This window comes from Palaemon carinicauda, unplaced genomic scaffold (genome assembly GCF_036898095.1).
Source record: "Palaemon carinicauda isolate YSFRI2023 unplaced genomic scaffold, ASM3689809v2 scaffold6, whole genome shotgun sequence".
In the NCBI taxonomy this organism is placed as follows: Eukaryota; Metazoa; Arthropoda; class Malacostraca; order Decapoda; family Palaemonidae; genus Palaemon; species Palaemon carinicauda.
Window position 1 is genome coordinate 755,784 of NW_027171871.1, and position 19,953 is coordinate 775,736.

The 19,953-nt window shown below is 39.7% G+C and overlaps 1 long non-coding RNA gene across 1 annotated transcript; it reads left to right on the forward strand.

Moving 5' to 3' along the window:
- Window positions 1–2,971: 2,971 nt before the first annotated feature.
- On the forward strand, window positions 2,972–8,094 carry LOC137637246 (uncharacterized). Its single transcript, XR_011043494.1, has 3 exons — window positions 2,972–3,423; window positions 6,659–6,704; window positions 7,717–8,094. It is a non-coding gene; the product is annotated as an uncharacterized lncRNA (long non-coding RNA).
- The last annotated feature ends 11,859 nt before the right edge of the window (window positions 8,095–19,953 follow it).

Sequence of the window (19,953 nt, forward strand, 5' to 3'; positions counted from 1 at the left end):
GGGTGGTTTTAGAAGAGTTAGGGGTTGTATGAATCAGATTTTTACAGTTAGGCAGATATGCGAGAAATATTTAGCAAAAGGTAAGGATGTGTATGTTGCGTTTATGGATCTGGAGAATGCATATGAGAGAGTTGATAGGGAATCAATGTGGAATGTGATGAGGTTATATGGAAAAGTTTCTACAAAGGTAGTAAAGCATGTGTTAGGATAGGAAATGAAGTGAGCGATTGGTTTCCAGCAAGAGTGGGGCTGAGACATGGATGTGTGATGTCACCGTGGTTGTTTAACTTGTATGTTGATGAAGTGGTGAGAGAGGTGAATGCTCGAGTGCTGGGACGAGGATTGAAACTGGTAGACGAGAATGACCATGAATGGGAGGTAAATCAGTTGTTGTTTGCAGATGATACTGTACTGGTTGCGGATGCAGAAGAGAAGCTTGGCCGATTAGTGACAGAATTTGGAAGGGCGTGTGAAAGAAGGAAGTTATGGGTTAATGTGGGTAAGAGTAAGGTTATGAGATGTACGAGAAGGGAAGGTGGGGCGAGGTTGAATGTCATGTTGAATGGAGAGTTACTTGAGGAGGTGGATCAGTTTAAGTACTTGGGGTCTGTTGTTGCAGCAAATGGTGGGGTGGAAGCAGATGTACGTCAGAGAGTGAATGGAGGATGCAGAGTGTTGGGGGAAGTTAAGGGAGTTGTAAACAATAGAGGATTGGGCATGAATGTGAGGAGAGTTCTGTATGAGAAAGTAATTGTACCAACTGTGATGTATGGATCAGAGTTGTGGGGAATGAAAGTGACGAAGAGACAGAAATTGAATGTGTTTGAGATGAAGTGTCTAAGGAGTATGGCTAGTGTCTCTAGAGTAGATAGGGTTAGGAACAAAGTAATGAGTGTGAAAACGGGTGTAAGAAATGAGTTAGCAGCTAAAGTGGATATGAATGTGTTGAGGTGGTTTGGCCTTGTTGAGAGAATGGAAAATGGCTGTCTGCTAAAGAAGGTGATGAATGCAAGAGTTGATGGGAGAAGTACAAGAGGAAGGCCGAGGTTTAGGTGGATGGATGGAGTGGAGGAAGCTCTGGGTGATAGGAGGATAGATGTAAGAGAGGCAAGAAAGCGTGCTAGAAATAGTAATGAATGGCGAGCGATTGTGACACAGTTCCGGTAGGCCCTGCTGCTTCCTCCGGTGCCTTGGTTGACCGCGGAGGTAGCAGCAGTAGGAGATTTAGCGTTATGAAGCTTCATATGTGGTGGGTAACGGGGAGGGTGGGCTGTGGCACCATAGCAGTACCATCCGAACTCGTTGAGTCCCTTGTCAGGCTGGGAGGACCGTAGGGAGGAGAGGTCCCCTTTTTTGTTTCATTTGTTTGATGTCGGCTACCCCCAAAAATTGGGGGAAATGCCTGGGTATATGTATATGTAGGTAAATATATATATATATATATATATATATATATATATATATATATATATATATATATATATATATGTATAAATTTTATATTATATGTATATTTATATATACACTGTATATATATATATATATATATATATATATATATATATATATATTTATATATCTATACTGTATATATACATATACAGTATATATATATATATATATATATATATATATATATATATATATATATATATGTATATATATATATATATATATATATATATATATATATATATATATATATATATATATATATATAATTTAGTTATTTGTCATTCACTAATTTATTTTGGGGAGCGGCCCATTTATTACACATTTTCAAGGGAAGGGAGGGTGGGGAGAGGAATTTCCCCTTCCCTTCGTAACAGTCCTTCACTGGGTGATAAGAAATAAGGAAGTTATTTCTATTTTAGGGGTTGTGGAAAGAGATTAAATGAAGTTTTTTGATACAGCCTGTAAAATATTATATCATTGCCTAAATATAATTTGATAATCGTTAATGTTCAACCACATATTGCTACCCTAATTCATTATTAGTTGATTTGTAGTAGCTAGTAGTAGTAGAATAAAGTAGCGGTTGTTGTTGAAAAGTCGATTAGTGTTGAAATTCTTTCCACGCTCCATTTTAGTCATTCCCATTATTCCATTTTTTCCATTTATTATTCCCTGAATTTTGCGCACCACAATTTTCCTTTGTTTCCTTTTTAAATTTAATTCGTTACACCTTTATTATTCAATTCAGCTAACATGTTCATCATTCCTCTATACTGTCATTGCTTTCATCCTCTCACTCCTCTTTAGATAATACTGTTTCAGCTTCTTGAGCTCCAACGTGTGTATTTTTAGCGATGCAAAGTGCTGATGGGTTAGGTTGTGTTCTGTCCACAAACGCTCATGTAACATAGGATGTTTAAATTGATTGATTTGTGTTTAAGTAACTCTTTGATTTGCATAACTAACTAGAGGGGCACTCAGTAGAGCGCATACCTCTGACACAGCAGCTTATTTCTTGACCTTGACCTTTGACCTTAACATGTATTAATTGGCGTGTGTTTTTTTATATTTAAATATGAACCAAGTTTGAAATATGTGCGACAATGATGTCTAAACTTATGGATGCTTACGTGAATTGGACATTTTGCTTGACCGTGACCTTGACCTTTGACCTTCAACTTCTAAAATATAATAATTTCCATCCTTTTACATATAAGTTTATTCCCGCAAGTTTCATTACTGATCGATTAAAATTGTGGCCAAGAAGCTGTTCACAAACAAACACACAAACAGGGGATGAAACATAACCTCCTTCCAACTTTGTAGTTGAAGCTAATTAGTTCTAGCTTGTAATTATTTACATCTCTGTACCTATTTATAAGTCTGTTTAGCTAGGATTGTTACTGTAGCAGCCCATGAACGTCAATTCTTTTGTATGTATAAAAATTTTTTATTGCCAGACCGTTGGATTATTTTGTAATTACTTTCCCCTGGAGCTGCAAGAATACTCCTTGTACTTATATGAGTACCATTCAGCACCTACGTGAAAAATAAAGAAAGAGAAAAGAACTATCGTCCAGTTGACGATGTCCAAGGCTCAGTGGCAGGAACTTCCGAGAAGATTCAACGGGTCACTGGGTCACTTCAAGAAGTGACCCAGCAGCAGCAGGTCGTATTAGGCGAAGTGAATCGCCACACTTTGAAACCAGAATTTTCATGGACGGTCTCTTTTTAACAGCCATGAGTTCAGGGTCCTGAATATGGTCATACTCAACAGGCCCAACAGAAGCTGACTTCGTGGGTTAATGGGAAATGGGCCTCCCTTATACTGTAATTATTAGGGCTTCAGATCCTTAAGCAAGACTCAACGTGGTCCTCCATGACGAACCAAAAACCAACACGGATGAAGCCTCAAGAGTGTGAGTGCTCATTAGTGCTTAATTTGGCCATTTTACAAAACCTCTTTAGGTAATTACATGTTTTGTGCACATTTAGCAAGGATATCATGTCTGTAGTCATCTGGCTTAATCTAAGTGGCATGTCCGGTATCATACAAATTATACTCTCAATGGTTTTCCCCGTGTTTGATTTTGATTTTGTTTAAGGAAAACTTATTTAATTCATTCAATTGTACTCTTGTGTTATGGTTTCCACCATTTTAACTTCGATTGCAAGGTTGGTTCAACCAGTTGATTATGGAATTAACCCTTTTTTGCCATTAACGTTTTATCAAAGCATTTTGTTTCATATCCCATTTGTTCACTTCTCATTCAAATTTCCGTTAGGTAGCTTTGCAGTTCATTTTTGTGTCAGTTAGGTGAACATTCCTGTGATACTTTGTGTAAATAAATGCCATTCTTAGGTTAAGATTATATACTGCTTTTAACTCGCACCTCGTGTAAGTAGGGAAAATGGCTAGTTTTGGATCCATATAGCGATAAGGAAATCGATCCACAAGGGTGTCCCCCCAAACCTAACTCCAGCCCCTCCCTTAACCTCACTGGCTATCTCTAACCTAACTCCACCCCCCTTCTCTTAACCTCATTGACTATCCTTACCGTATCTCTCTCTCTCTCTCTCTCTCTCTCTCTCTAACCTAACCTAACCCAACCTAACCTAACCTAACCTAACCATTCAATCTTAAACCTAACCTAACCTAAACATTCAATCTTAAACCTAACCTAACCTAATTTCTTCATATAGATTAATATATGAGATTGATCTTCTATTCATTAAAACACACTCCTTTTTACCAATTACATGTTTGGAAAGGGAAACAAAACCACGGTAGCCCTATTTCTTTTACATCCAGAGAGAATAATTTTAAGGAGGGGGAGCGATTGAAAGTTAAGTAGGGGTGTCCTTTTACGTAGCTAAGTCACCTGAAAATTATATCATATTTTTTCATAGATATGGTGTTACCCCCAGAGATATCCAGTAAGCGTTTAAACACTTTTAATCTATAGCGACATCATTATTGTATCTTAATTAATTATGTCTGTAATTTACATATGTTTATATAACTTTATCGTTTGTGTATGTTATTGAAGGTTTCTTGATTTAATGTTATTTGTCTTTATCTATTCTAATGTTATGAAGTTAGCTATTTTACAGATGACTAGCTGAGATGATTGTGTCTAATTTTTAGCTAAAATAATCATTTATCGTATATTTCGACTTGAAACACTCCTTCCTTTTATCATAAGAGCCAGTTTATACTGCATTCATCCTCTTTAGACCTGCATCAGTTATGATTCTAGGAGTGTTTGCTAATATAGTCTCCCTTATGCAATATGGATAAGTGAAAGGGGGAGTTGAAATCTTACATCCATCATTGGAATATCGTATTCAGTCTTTAAGTCTTTATGTTATAAATGAGATATCAACATTGTAAACAAAATTTTAATACCGTGTCTGGCCTTTTATAATATTCATTAAAAGGGTGAAGTTTAGCCATATACTCTTGAAAAAGGGGTGATGTTTAGCCATTTAATCTTGATTAATAGGGTGAAGTTTAACCAATGCATATACATATACACACACATATATTATCTTGATGTCTGGATTCACTCCGTGTCTGGCCTTTTATAATATTCATTAAAAGGGTGAAGTTTAGCCATATCATCTTCAAAAAGGGGTGATGTTTAGCCATTTAATCTTAATTAATAGGGTGAAGTTTAACCAATGCATATACATATACACACACATATATTATCTTGATGTCTGGATTCACTCTCATATCTCAGGATCCGAGACCCAAGGTGGAACCACCCAGAGACAATAGCTTCTGGCCAGCCAGGGGATCGAACCATTTTTTCACTCACTTGATGGGTTAGGTTAGGTTTAAGATTGAATGTTTAGGTTAGGTTTAAGATTGAATGGTTAGGTTAGGTTAGGTTAGAGAGAGAGAGAGAGAGAGAGAGAGAGAGATACGGTAAGGGTAGTCAATGAGGTTAAGAGAAGGGGGGTGGAGTTAGGTTAGAGATAGCCAGTGAGGTTAAGGGAGGGGCTGGAGTTAGGTTTGGGGGGACACCCTTGTGGATTGATTTCCTTATCGCTATATGGATCCAAAACTAGCCATTTTCCCTACTCGTGTAGCATAAATTTGAGGTCAAGTAATGTTAACAAAGTGCTTGCAAAGGTTGATTATTTATTATTATCATATGAGACAATGAGTTGCATTGCTTTGAGTAAGGTCAATCATGAATATATGAAGAAATTCATAACCTCGTGGTTCTAAATGAGATATGACTATGGTGAGTTTTATGTTTGTGTCAGAGGTAAAGTTATCGGTGCCAATCTCTTACTGTATTGTTCAATAGTATTGCCTATTGGTAGCCCTTAAAACACTTAACTTTTACAGTACTGCTCCTCCTAACACATTTTGCGCCACTGTCTCTTGTTAACGTAATTTTTCAAGTCCACTTGAATGGGATTTACTGCTATATGCCATGAGCAGCGTCCAAACATCAAGGGGATATCGGGCTTGACAGTCCCAGTATGTATTTGGACTTGGATGTGTGTATGATTAGCAAACCGTGTTCATTGCGATTCTCTGGTTTGTTTAGTGCGAGAGTGTTTGATCTCTATTCCTCTATACCCGGGTATGGAAATCAGAGTGGGGAGACTTTCCTGGAATTATTTCCCACAATTAGTAACGAAAGGTATGAAGAATATTAACTTTCCATAATAGATAATTAATGATGGTAACAGTAAACACTGATGATCACATAACACCTTGAAGACAATGTCAAAAATTTACATTTATTCCCCTTGAATAAAAATATTCTTCGTTTTACGAGTATTTGTTTTCTAAGGTATTTCCCAGTTTCTATGAATATATGTTTAAATGTGATTTTTTTCCTCGACAGAAGTAGTTTTATTATATTAACTATATCAATGAGTTTGTATGAATTAGTATAATAATATTTAAAGTAATAAGCTACCTTTTTTGCAAATTTTATCCATGTAGATCAGATAAGATAACGTATCATCCCATTGTTGTCAAACTTCTTCATGTGGAGATTATATATATATTGTTTGATTATTGTAAGGGCAAATGCCAGTAATGTAAACTTGCCATCTGGGCGAAACCCCTTTTTTTTGTATGTTGGGTTACAACTAAATTACTTGATGTTTGTTACGTAACCCTTGCAAATTTGTAAATGTGACAACATTGTACTCCTCCCGAGTTCTCTTCCAGGGTGGAAATGTGACGCGGGCGGGCTTCTACCAGCGGACTCCAAAAGGTAAGTACTTAAAAGATATTCTCCTGAATCCGACCACCATCATCACCTCGTGAACCATCGCATTGTTGCAGCAATGTTCCTATAAGAATACTCTGTAACCCCGTTTGATATTTGTTTAATTTTTATCAAGTAACAAAAATTTTGTTCATTTGTGGTACTGTTAATGTTCGCTCTTTAACATAACTCTGATGATTTTTGTTTGTGTAGTTTAAATATTAAATATATGTCAAACTTTTTAACTGAGTCTTTGTGAACCCGTGTGGCATCACCCCCAAAAGAATCGGTGCAGGAAATATAGTTTGAATCAAAGGTAAACGGCAGATGTCTCTTAAGTAAGTTTGTTTCTCAGTTCTGTAACTTGGCCTCGTGCAAAGCTGGTGCACGAGGGTTTACAGTTTGAAGAAAGTTATCATATGTGGTTGTATATTCCCCAGTGTTTCACCACATTCAATGAGAGTTTAGCTAATTGAGTAAAAAAATAAGCTGTATTGAGGTAAATGAGGGCACTATTATATTCTTGCAAAACCTTTGAAAAAATTTGTTTCATTGACGAATCATATAAAATGTTGCTCAGTCGCAGAACAACGTAGCTTTCCAAAATTTAGTCATGAAAGTAGGATATACTCATTTTCCCAAAATGTATTCTCTTTTAATTTGCTGGGAAAAATTACACGAGCAGATGTTATAAGCACAAAATGATTCCCTTCGTCTAATACCTTGACTTTAATTTATCAAAGCTGTCTTGAGAAAATTACATAGCTTGGAGATCAAGCTGACTTCTTATCAATTTCATGAACAGCATTCCTATAATCTTGATTCAAATAGGCTTATCTTTGTATGATAAAGTCCTTATTTACAGCATCCTTTCCACATGATCAAGTGGCCGAGTTGGCTCAGCTGTGTGGGGCTGGATGCGGGCCTTTGTTGGTTTGAGGATCCTTAGGAATAAAATTCTCCAATCAACCAAAGACAGCAACTCACTAATTACAATGACTCTAACTGGTTTACTCAGGTTCCCTGGGTCATCTTTGGATTGAGGACCACTCCTAATGTTGCCTTGGATGTCTCAGCAGCTGAAATGGTGTTGATGGTCCCTGCTGAATATTTTCTGTCTGCAAACTCCTCTGACAATCTCTAGCGCCTACATCAAGTTGTGGGACAATTTACTCCCTGCCGCCAATGAAGAAACACATACTGAAAAATGAAAACTACATAACACATGTCTTTGAGTGCACTGACATTTGCAAGCCACCATTGACAGCCCCTTACACAGGCCCTTTCTTTGTTATCCATTACAAACCTAAGACTTTCTTAATTAACATTCGTGGCAAAGAAAACTGGGTCTTCATTGATCGCCTAAAATCTGCATAGAGTACCTCTCTAAGGTAGGGCACCCTATTTCACATGTATGTCTGTTTAAGGGGCGGGGGGGGGGGAGCCATGTAATACACATGTATTTCCTACACCTTATTGTAATGCGGTTACTCTTTTTTTTATCTCGCTCTCTCTCACACTGATAATAGTAAAACCTGTTTAAGATTGCCGTTGTTTCATATTGTTATTGTTGCATTAATAAAACAGTCAAGTCCAGCCTGTCTTTCTGTTAAGATCTCACAGCCATTCTACCCTAAACCCTTTATCAGTGTTATCATAGTGACACTAAAGAGGTCTGACGAACAATTTCCCCTGAATGTAGGAGGACTTTTAAACTAATTGTACCGCTGGAAATCGATCTGCAAGGTGAATGTAATAGGAATTTCTTCTTTAATGAATAGATAAGTGTCTACTAATTTAAAAAGCAATAAAATGCAATACAGTGTTAGCCGACTGATTGGGCATGATGGAATTTTATGATTTAAGATGATTTTGTGCTGTAGTATATGTTCACCTATTTCATATTCCTTGAGTCAATTTGAAATAATTTTCAATACGCATGATACCTGATAAAGGCTTCAGACCCCAAGCCATACTCAAAAGATTTACAAAAAGACATTAAAACCATACATTGATAGTAGCATTTCGATGTATCTAAGTCTAATGATTTTGGGGTTGTAATGAAGGAATTTTAGCAAATTTATATGTTAAAAAGCAATTGCTTATAAATCGAATTATTCAGGTGTTGAAAACCGACAATGGGAACTAATACTTGATAAAGCCCGACTAAACAAACCCACCGAGCAGTGTAAATAGAGCTAGCTCTGACTACTTCCATCCACTTCTTGTCTGAAGAAGAGATGAGACACCCGACACCATCTCGTAATGCGTAACAGCCGAACTCCTTTATACACACACATTAGGAACTAATACTAATATTTTGCATTGATTTAAATCAATTGTCAAATGGTTTTGCTGCAAAGAAAGCACAATAAGGTGGTGCACCTTTCAGTGGTTCCTATGCCAGTTCAAAAACAGACTCTGGAGTATATAAATTCTAAGTATCTCAAACTCTAAAGAAAAAACAGTTCTTGGCCAAAAGGAGGAAATGGGAAACGAGACCTCATTTTTGTATAGATATCTCCAAAGATTTAAAGGTTTGGTAACTCTTTGTGTTAGTGTGAATGGCTAAAATACTAGAAAATCCTTCGTACATATTGCATAAGATTTTCCATCATCCCAGCCTGTACCATCCAGTGGGTATTTCTGGGTATGCAGATAGTTCTAACAGTCTTGCCTTCTCCATCATAGGGTTCAATAATAAACAGTGTTCTAAAAGTTTTATTTTAGCTACCACCAGATTTCATTGTGGAATGATTTCCTAATTTGGCTGTTGAATCAGTGAAACTGACAAAGTTCAAACTTGTTGCAAATGATTTTCTGTAGAACAGGTTGACATAAGTCCCACATCGTAGTTTCTATATGACAGATCTATTTCAATATTGTTATTGATATTAATATATCCAATTTTTTGTTTTCGTTTCTCTTAAATAGTTTACCTCTCTATTTCCTCTTCGAACTAGGCTGCTTTCCAAATTAGAGCCCTTATGCTTGTACCATCCTGCTTTTTCATCAAGGGCTGTAATTTAGGCAGTAATAGTAATAAATATTTGTATATGTAAGCTTTTTCTAAAAATTGCAGGATAAGAGTTGAAGCACATATTTTTTTAGACAACAGTTTGGTCCCTTTGCGTTGTTGGCTATGTATCGCATTATATCAGACCGGAGAAATAATCTCATCAAAAAGTTGTGATAAAGAGATAATTATCCTCTTTCAGCAATATTCGAAGGGAACGTTATAAAATAACATCTTATGAATTCTAACATCTAAATTTCATAAACAAATATTTAGATCTATCATGTTTTTATTTCTTTTACATTAAAATTTACTAAAATTAGAAACCTTAGAAACTATGATTAAATGAAGTCTTATGTATTTATAAAATTCTTGTGTCCTTGGGATGGTGAAATATCTTCCCGAAAATATCTTTTACCAAGAGATTATTGTTATAAGAAGTTATAATTATACATAATCTCTTCGAGGAATCAATGACCCCTGTTGCTGTAATGCCAGGATACTGAGAATAATCACTTGATTTACATTAAGCCAGAGGTATTTAAATGGAATGAGCGAAACTGAAACATACTAGATAACAATAGTTAGGATACTTTAACCTCAGGAGCAAAGTTTTTTGCCTGAATTTGAAATTACTTACTTTTGTTTATTACCGTAAATTCTTTCAAAGTTTATGGAAAGTTTACCAGAAAAAGATAAATAATTTATTTACATGTGCTTATTTTTATGCATATAAATTCTCCACCCCTCACACACAGTATATATATATATATATAAATATATATATATATATATATATATATATATATATATATATATATGTGTGTGTATATATATATATATATATATATATATATATATATATATATATATATATATATATATATATATATATATATATTTATATAGATATAATTATATAAAAAGGTATATGTATATATACGCATATATATATATATATATATATATATATATATATATATATATATATATATATATATACAGTATATATATATATATATATATATATATATATATATATATATATATATACATATTTATATAGATATGTACACACACACACACACATATATATATATGTGTATATATACATACATATACATATATAAGCACACACAAACACACACACACTTACACACACACACACACACACACACACATATATATATATATATATATATATATATATATATATATATATATATATACAGTATGTATATATACATATTTATATAAATATATACATATATGTATATATATATATATATATATATATATATATATATATATATATAAATGAACAGTATATACACACATATATACACATATGTATAAATATATATGTAAATATTTATATATGAATATATATAGATATGAATATATAAAAAGGTATATGTTTATACACGCATATATATGTATATATATATACATATTTATATAAATATAGCATATATATATACATATATGTGTATATATATATATATATATATATATATATGTATACACACACATATATATATATATATATATATATATATATAAATGTACAGTATATACACACACACATATATATACATATGTATAAATATATAAATATATATATATATATATATATACATATACATATATATATATAGATATAGATATAAATGTATAAAAAGGTATTATTATTATTATTATTATTAAATGCTAAGCTACAACCCTAGTTGGAAAAGGAGGATGCTATAAGCCCAGGGGCCCCAACAGGGAAAATAGCCCAGTGAGGAAAGGAAATAAGGAGATAAGGAAAAATAGAACATTTTAGGAATAGTAACAATATTAAAATAAATATTTCCTATTTAAAATATAAAAACTTTAACAGAACAAGAGGAAGAGAAACTAGATAGAAAAGTGTGCCCAAGTGTACCCTCAAGCAAGAGAACTCTAACCCAAGGCAGTGTAAGACCATGGTACAGAGGCTATGGCACTACCCAGGAATAGAGAACAATGGTTTGATTTTGGAGTGTCCTTCTCCTAGAAGAGCTGCTTACCATAGCTAAAGAGTCTCTTCTACCCTTACCAAGAGGAAAGTAGCCACTGAACAATTACAGTGCAGTAGTTAATCCCTTGGGTGAAGAAGAATTGTCTAGTAATCACAGTGTTGTCAGGTGTATGAGGACAGAGGAGAATCTGTAAAGGATAGGCCACACTATTCGGTGTCTGTGTAGGCAAAGGGAAAGAACCGTAACCAGAGAGAAGGGTCCTATGTAGTACTGTCTGGCCAGTCAAAGGACCCCATAACTCTCTAGCGGTAGTATCTCAACGGGCGGCTGGTGCCCAGGCCAACCTACTACCTATATGTATATACACGCATATATATGTGTATATATATATTTTTGGGCTCAAGCCATGTCGTCCTGATGGAAGTTCCTATAGGGTAGCTTCCTAGGGTATATTACAACTACGGCGATATTCCCAGAGAATTTACCTTAAGGTACCAGAATTCTAATTCCTGGAGCGATTATCCCTCGTGAAAGGGATATCGCGACATATCAGAGGACGTATTCTTGACACGCCACATGGCAATCTGCATCCTGGACAGAGATTTCGTCTCGTAGGAGGGATTGGCAAGAAACGAATTCGGGAAAGAAAAAGGGGAGCCGCTCCCAAGGCTTCCCTATCCTCCGATTCGTATGCGTGCCTGGCGCCAATCCTGGCGCCATCTGTATTCCTTTTTGCGTAGCTTAACAACTCGGTGTTTTTTCCTGTGTTTCTCGCAAATCTTGGATTTATTCTACTTTTCATGGCTTCTCCGTCTTCGTCGGCCTCTGATAAGTTGAGTATAATGTCTTTTATGTATAAATGTAGGCTCTTGGTAAATTTTTAGTGATTAATAGGATTAATCTTTGATACAAGAGCCGTAGCCTACCAGAGGCGTCCTGGACGCTGTCGCTCGCTAGGTATAAGTTTAGTTAGTCAGAGCGACATTCCTGGTTGTTTTGCTTTAATAAGTTTTAGCTATTTAGCATTACATAGGATTTCCTTTCGTGCTTAGTATTATTTTGGCGAAGTATTCGCCATTCTGGCCTACGCTAGGCCATGTAGCCTAGTCATTTGGTCCTAGTACTTCATGCATGATTTTGGTTTTTCCGAGTGTAATAAAAATTTTATTGAAGCTTTAGGCTATGTTTTATACATTTAAGACTGTGTGGAATATTTCCAAGATAGTATACGAGTGAGTTTCGGTGATTTATGTAATCGATTCTCTTGGTGCCTAGGCTAAGTTGCTTATGGAGCCTTAGTATACTTTATCATACTCCCCGGTTGCTTTCTTTTCTTCGGAGAAGGTATGCAATCCCTTTCCCTCTGTTTAAGCCTTGGGCTTATCCCTAAGTGGTTTTTTCCGAATTTATTTTCGACAAAACTATACTGGGGTGTTACTGTACCTTCCTGTTCCTGTAGTATGGTTCAAAGAGGGCCAGAATAACAGAATTTTTTAGTCTGAGTCTGTGTTTGTCTGGCTTGGGGCAGAGTCTCCCTCGCTGGCCTGACACAGACAAAGGGGGCTTAGCCTCCTTAGGTCACTACCGAAGGTTTCTGTGGATATGATTCCTTCTTTTGTGATCTACCAGACTAGTCCTTGTTGCTGTTCTCGGGGGAGGATAAGTTTCTTTCCCTGGGAGTAGCAACACCTTCCTTGCTTTGGTGCTCTGGGAGCTGGCAAGTATTGCTGGCCTTCCCCCTTAGATGTCCCTTAGGCTAAGATAAGTTTCTTGGCTGCGGGTGATCTGTCACTAAAGCAAGGTTGGTAGGACCCTCTTGTCCCTCCCCCCTCTTTCTCCGTAATGGCCTAGCCATTACTGTACTGTACGTCGTTCTACATCTGGACCTAGTATAGGTTAGGATGTGGAATTGACTCAGCCCCTTGCCGGCCGGCAGAGCTGCCGGCCGGCAAGGGTCTTATATTTTTGAGTGCTGCCCGGACCTCTCTTGGTCCCTCATCCATGCCTGCCTGTAGAGCCAGACGGCATTGGTCAGGAAGCCTGAATTAGATTCTCCCCTTCCTTATATGCACTCTTTCGGATTGCCGAGCTTGGAGGTTGTGTACACTCTTATCCTGGCATCCATTCTATTTTTCTTCTAGTGCTGTACCCGACCCGGCTGCCGGCCTATGAGGCTGGCAGCCGGGCAGGTGTAGTCCTCTGGTTCTTTTGCTGCCGGCTGGCATCGGTCTTGTACCTTTGCCGGCCGGCTTATGTCAGCCCTTGTCTGCCGGTTACCAAGAGTGTGGCCGGCAGCTGGGTACTACCTTGTGTAGTTGCCGGCCGGCAGCCATTGCCGGCCGACATTGGCTGTTGCCGGCCGGCAGTTGCTGCCGACCGGCACATGCATTTGAACCAGAGTGCTGCCGCCTTATAGCTGTTAACTAGTATACTTTAAAGCTAGTTATGGTGTGTGCCGGCCGGCAAGTGCAGGCCGGCACGTATCCCCCTATACTGTACTAGTATTCTTCAGTATAACATATACAGTAAGAAGAAAACTATGGTAAGGGTTTTGGTACAGCACTGTGTGTTCTAACACTATTGTGTTTTCTTGCACATCCCTTTGCTGTTGCCCTACAGATAGGAAAGTGAGTTCTTTCCTGTCTATTATCCAGGTTTTTAAAATCATTGCTTAGGTGTGAGCTCCACCTGTTTCCTCTGGAAACTTTGCATTGGTTACTCTAGAAGAGATTAACCATTTGATTTTATTATCTGGAAGGCTGCAGCAATGGGTTGTGAGGGAAACACAAGTGTGTGTCTTTCCTTTCTGAATTGTTATGCTATACTATGCATATCCAGTGATACATAGTTCACTTGATACTCATGGAAATTTCTTCTCTTTACAGAAGGACACTCCGAAGTGCGGAAGTGCTTTCTGCAACGTCCGCAGCAAGAACCTCTGCGGACATGAGTTTTGTAGGAGACACGCAGCATACGCTGTCTCAAAGGATGATCTCCGGTATTGGGACCCTCAGGTATGTACTGTGTGCACTAACCTGATTACTGAGACCTTTGATTCCCCTAGGACGGAGGAATCAAGGGATATAGCTAGGAAGAAGCTTCGTACCTGGGTAAGGGGCTTCCAAAAGAACACTTCTGGCCCTTATCTTCCAAGTGAGAAGATGAGGGCGTATCTTCTCCCTAAGGCATCAGCTGATGCAGTGATTCCCCAGCCTCAAGAGGAGATCCCCTAAGTTCAGATTCAGGTGGATGCTGAAGTCGCGGTCGCGATGCAAGACATCCAGTTAGATGACAGGATGTCTGATGTGGACGAGTGTCTGGAGGAAGACCTCCTGGCAGAAGCCCAGGATGAAGTTCAAGCCCCAGACGTTGTAGAGGTAGACGTCGACGAGGTGTCGGCTACTCCGGTTCAGATTCCGGAGCCTATTCCCTCAACATCGGCCGGTCTCCCAGTAGAGCTGGGACAGGCCCTCTCTTCTATTGTTGGAATGATCCAACAAATGCAGAAGGAGAATCAGGAGAAGGCGGCTGCAATGGAACTGCGAATGCAGTGCCTTGCAGAATCACATGGGCCCCAGAAAAAGCTCAATGTGAAAGACCTTCCCTTGTGCTCAGATGCTAACCCATGGAGGTATGCTGAGCACATGCCGATGACGACTGGAAAGATCGTCATCTCGGATAAGCTGGGCTCAGTTCCCCTGGAGGAGGTGGAATTCTGGCCCAGCAAGGCATCATATCCGGACTGTTATGTCCGGCTGAGGAAGGAACCAGCTTCAAAGGAGGAGACAGAGCCGAAGGAGGTCATAGTGATGGACCATGCTAAGGCTCAAGCTCTACTTTCATCCTCGATGAAAGAGAGGGGCTTCTCTAACTCAAAGGTAGCCGCATTGAACAGGAAGCTCCCTTCCTTTGTGTCCTCGCCTACTAGAGCCTTCCCCTTTTTACAGAAAGGGTTTCTGGCTGTACTAAAAGCAGTCGAGGCCGGCAAGCCTTGCCCCTCCCTAGAGGAGTGTAAACCCTTGTCGCTGGCCCTGCCTATGGACCACAAAGACTGGAAGGACGTCCATCTTACGTCCTCAGTTGGAAAGTTGGAGGCTGATATTGCCGGACGTCAGTTCGGCAAGGACCTCCCTAAGCTGTCTGACTTTCTTTTGCGAAGAGAGTTCGATACAAAAGAAAGACTGACTGCCTCAATGTCTCTTCAGACTACTCTCGAGACGATGGCAAGTGACCCCAAGGTCCATGAAATGTTCATGGTAGTGGCCAAGACTCATCTGGCCACTGTGACGAAGGACCTTTATGGCTTCGTCAAGGCAAGGAGAGCTTGTAGGGAGTTCGTGTTTACCTCGGCTACGGTGAGGCACGAGCCAAGGAAACTAATCTCCTCCAACATTTGGGGAAAAGACTTTTTCCCTACCGACTTGGTCAAAGAAGTTGTTGATAAGGCCGCCTTGGAGAATAGAAACCTTCTCCAGAAGTGGGGCCTGGCTATCAAAAGAAAGTCTTCCCCGGATGAGGGTCCTCAACCAAAGAGGAAGATTATGAGGACTAGGCTACCGTCTCGGCCAGCCAAGCCTGTTAGACAGCAACAGCAACTGCAATTGCCATTGCCCCCAGTGCCCCAGATCGTGGCACAAACCCCGACCACTTTTCAGTGGGTACCCCAGGCCGTGTCGACACAGTCCACGGCATTCACCCCAGCGTTCGAAGGGCAGTCTACTTCCTTTCGAGCAAAGCCTAGAGGAGCAGCCAGAGGCTCGTCTAGACGCCCCTCAAGGGGAAGGGGATTCAGGGGTGGTCGTGGTCAGGAAGGCAAGACCTCAGGACGGCAGTCCAAGTGAGGTGATACCGGTAGGAGGGAGACTTCTGAAATTTTGGGATCGGTGGACCTTCGATCCCTGGGCCCACAGCCTACTCAAGAATGGACTGGGCGGGAGCTGGTACAGCACTCCACCCCCGTGCCTTCGGTTTTTCCAACACTCCACCCCCGTTATGGAGGAGTACGTTCAAGAACTGTTGGAGAAAAAAGGTGATCCGAAGGGTGAAGCCCATCAATTTCTAAGGGAGGCTGTTTTGTGTTCCCAAGAAAGACTCGGAAAAGCTCAGAGTCATTCTGGACTTGTCGCCACTCAACAAGTTCATAGTGAATTGCAAATTCAAAATGCTAACACTGCAACACATAAGGACCTTACTGCCCAAGAGGGCATATTCCGTCTCTATAGACTTGTCAGACGCCTATTGGCACATTCCAATTAGCCATCGACTCTCCCCCTACCTAGGGTTCAGGCTACAATGAAGACTATACGCCTTCGGAGCCATGCCATTCGGGTTAAACATAGCCCCAAGGATTTTTACGAAGCTTGCGAGCGTAGCTCTCAAACAATTACGCCTAAAGGGAATTCAGGTAGTAGCCTACCTGGATGACTGGTTGGTGTGGGCAGCATCCGAGACAGAATGCTTGCAAGCTTCCAGTCAAGTGATCCAGTTCCTAGAGTACCTAGGCTTCAAGATCAACAGAAAAAAGTCTCGACTTTCTCCATCTCAAAAGTTCCAGTGGCTGGGAATCCACTGGGACCTTTTGTCACACTGTTTCTCCATCCCGGCAAAGAAAAGGAAGGAGATAGCGGGTTCTGTCAAGAGACTTCTAGATTCCGAAAGGATATCAAGACGCGAGCAGGAGAGGGTACTGCGCTCTCTCCAGTTTGCTTCGGTAACAGACCCAGTGCTAAGAGCACAGCTAAAGGATGCAATCGGAGTTTGGAGAAGTTATGCATCAAACGCGCGAAGAGATCTGAGAAGACCAGCCGCTTCGGCTAAATACTCTTCTCAGGCCTTGGTCCCAAGCCAGACATCTAAAGAAGTCGGTTCTTCTTCAGCCACCTCCCCCGTCGGTGACGATTCACTCAGACGCCTCGAAGGAGGGATGGGGAGGTCACTCTCATCGGAAAAAAATCCAGGGGACTTGGTCCAAGCTATTCAAGACCTTTCACATAAAACTTTCTAGAAGCTAGGGCAGTGCTCCTTACCTTAAAGAAAGTCTCCCCGCGTCACTCAATCCACATAAGGTTGGTGATGGACAGCGAGGTAGTGTGAGATACTTGAATCGACAAGGATCGAGGTCACCACCTCTCAACCAGGTGATGTTGGCCATCTTCCGATTGGCGGAAAAGAAGAAGTGGTACCTGTCGGCAGTTCACCTTCAAGGAGTCCGCAATGTGACAGCGGACGCTCTATCCAGGTTCACACCGATAGAGTCGGAATGGTCCTTAGACGCAGGATCATTCTCCTTCATTCTGAATCAGTCCCAGAACTGCAGATAGACCTCTTTGCGACGAAAGACAACAAGAAGTTGCCCCTGTACGTGCCCCGTACGAGGACCCCTTAGCGGAAGCAGTGGACGCGATGTCCCTCGACTGGAACAGATGGTCCAAGATTTATCTGTTCCCTCCTCACAACCTTCTGTTGAGGGTCCTCAACAAACTGAGATCCTTCAAGGGGTAGCGGCAATAATGGCCCACAAGTGGCCGAACAGCGTGTGGTTCCTCCTGGCATTGGAACTGTAGCTGAAGTTTGTACCGCTACCAGATCCAGTTCTGACCCAGCGAGTCCAGGAGTCAACTGTCTGCGCTTCATTACAGAAAACCTGGACCCTGCAGCTCATGATTTTCTCTCCCTAGCGGTGTGAAAGCGTTTCGGGATTTCGAAAGCCAGCATAGACTTCCTTGAGGAATATAAGTGCAAATCTACTAGAAGGCAATATGAGTCATCTTGGAGAAAATGGGTGGCCTTTTGTCAAGGCGAAGAATCCGCAGGAGATCTTGACAGACTTCTGCTTATCTTTCTTTTCCACCTCCATGGTCAAGGATTGGCAGCTAACACGATTTCAGCGTGTAAGTCTGTTTTGACAAGACCCATTCTATATGCCTTCCAGGTCGACCTAGGTAACGAGATCTTTAATAAAGTCCCGAAAGCCTGTGCTAAGCTCAGACCTTCAGCACCTCCAAAGCCCATTTCATGGTCTTTAGACAAGTTCTTCATTTCGCTTCTCTGTTGAGCAATGAAGAGTGTGCGTTAAAGGATTTGACACAAAAAGTTATTTTCCTATTTTGCACTCGCGTCCGGGGCCAGGGTTAGTGAGATTGTAGCCTCTCGAGAGAGGCAGGTCGTGTTCAGTTCCTGGATGGGGGAGAACTGAACCTGTTTCCGGATCCTACGTTTCTCGCCAAGAATGAGTTACCCACCAACAGGTGGGGTCCCTGGAGAATCTGCCCTCTGAAAGAAGATGCATCTCTATGTCCAGTAGAATGCCTAAAGGTCTATCTTCATAGAACTTCAGACTTCAAGGGTGGTCAACTATTCAGGGGAGAAACATCAGGCTCAAATTTATCTCTGAATCAACTCAGAGCAAAAATCACATATTTTATTCGCAGAGCGGATCCTGACAATACACCCGCAGGTCACGATCCGAGGAAAGTTGCCTCATCCTTAAATTTCTTTAATTGTATGGATTTTGAACATCTCCGTTCATACACTGGCTGGAAGTCTTCCAGAGTGTTCTTTCGCCACTATGCGAAGCAAGTAGAAGAACTAAAGAGATCTGTGGTAGCAGTGGGTCGCGGTGTTAACCCTACTGTTTAACTCTGCGAGGAACAGTGGTCTTAATTGGGACGATTAATTCCAGGGTGAGTGTGTAGTTACATACTGTACTACAAACTAAGTGAGGGCACTGTGTTGCCCATGTAGACTGTTCCATTTCCGAAGGTGAACCTAGCATAAGTGCAGACATGTGTGCCGAGCGTTTCTAACGCTAATGTCATTGATTTATAATACAGACTTTTATGACTTTGATACCTCGGTATCTTAAAAGTGGCATTTAATGTTTTTTCTTTCAGACAAACAAGCTCTTTTTACTATCATACTTATGCTTAAAGTTTTGGGTTATCCTCTTCTTATGTATATATATATATATATATATATATATATATATATATATATATATATATATATATATATATATATATAATTGTGGTTAACCTGTCTATTTATTGCCTGTCAATAAACTGGTTCTTGAGAACCTTGCGTCTCCTTCACCTGTGTCAATTTATTGGTATAATTGAGCATTCATTCTATGTACCTTATCTGGGATAATTCTAATAGAATTGTTCATTTATGCAAGCTATGTTGCATTGGTTTTCCTCCTATGCGGATATAAAACCTTTGTCCAATACAAGTATTG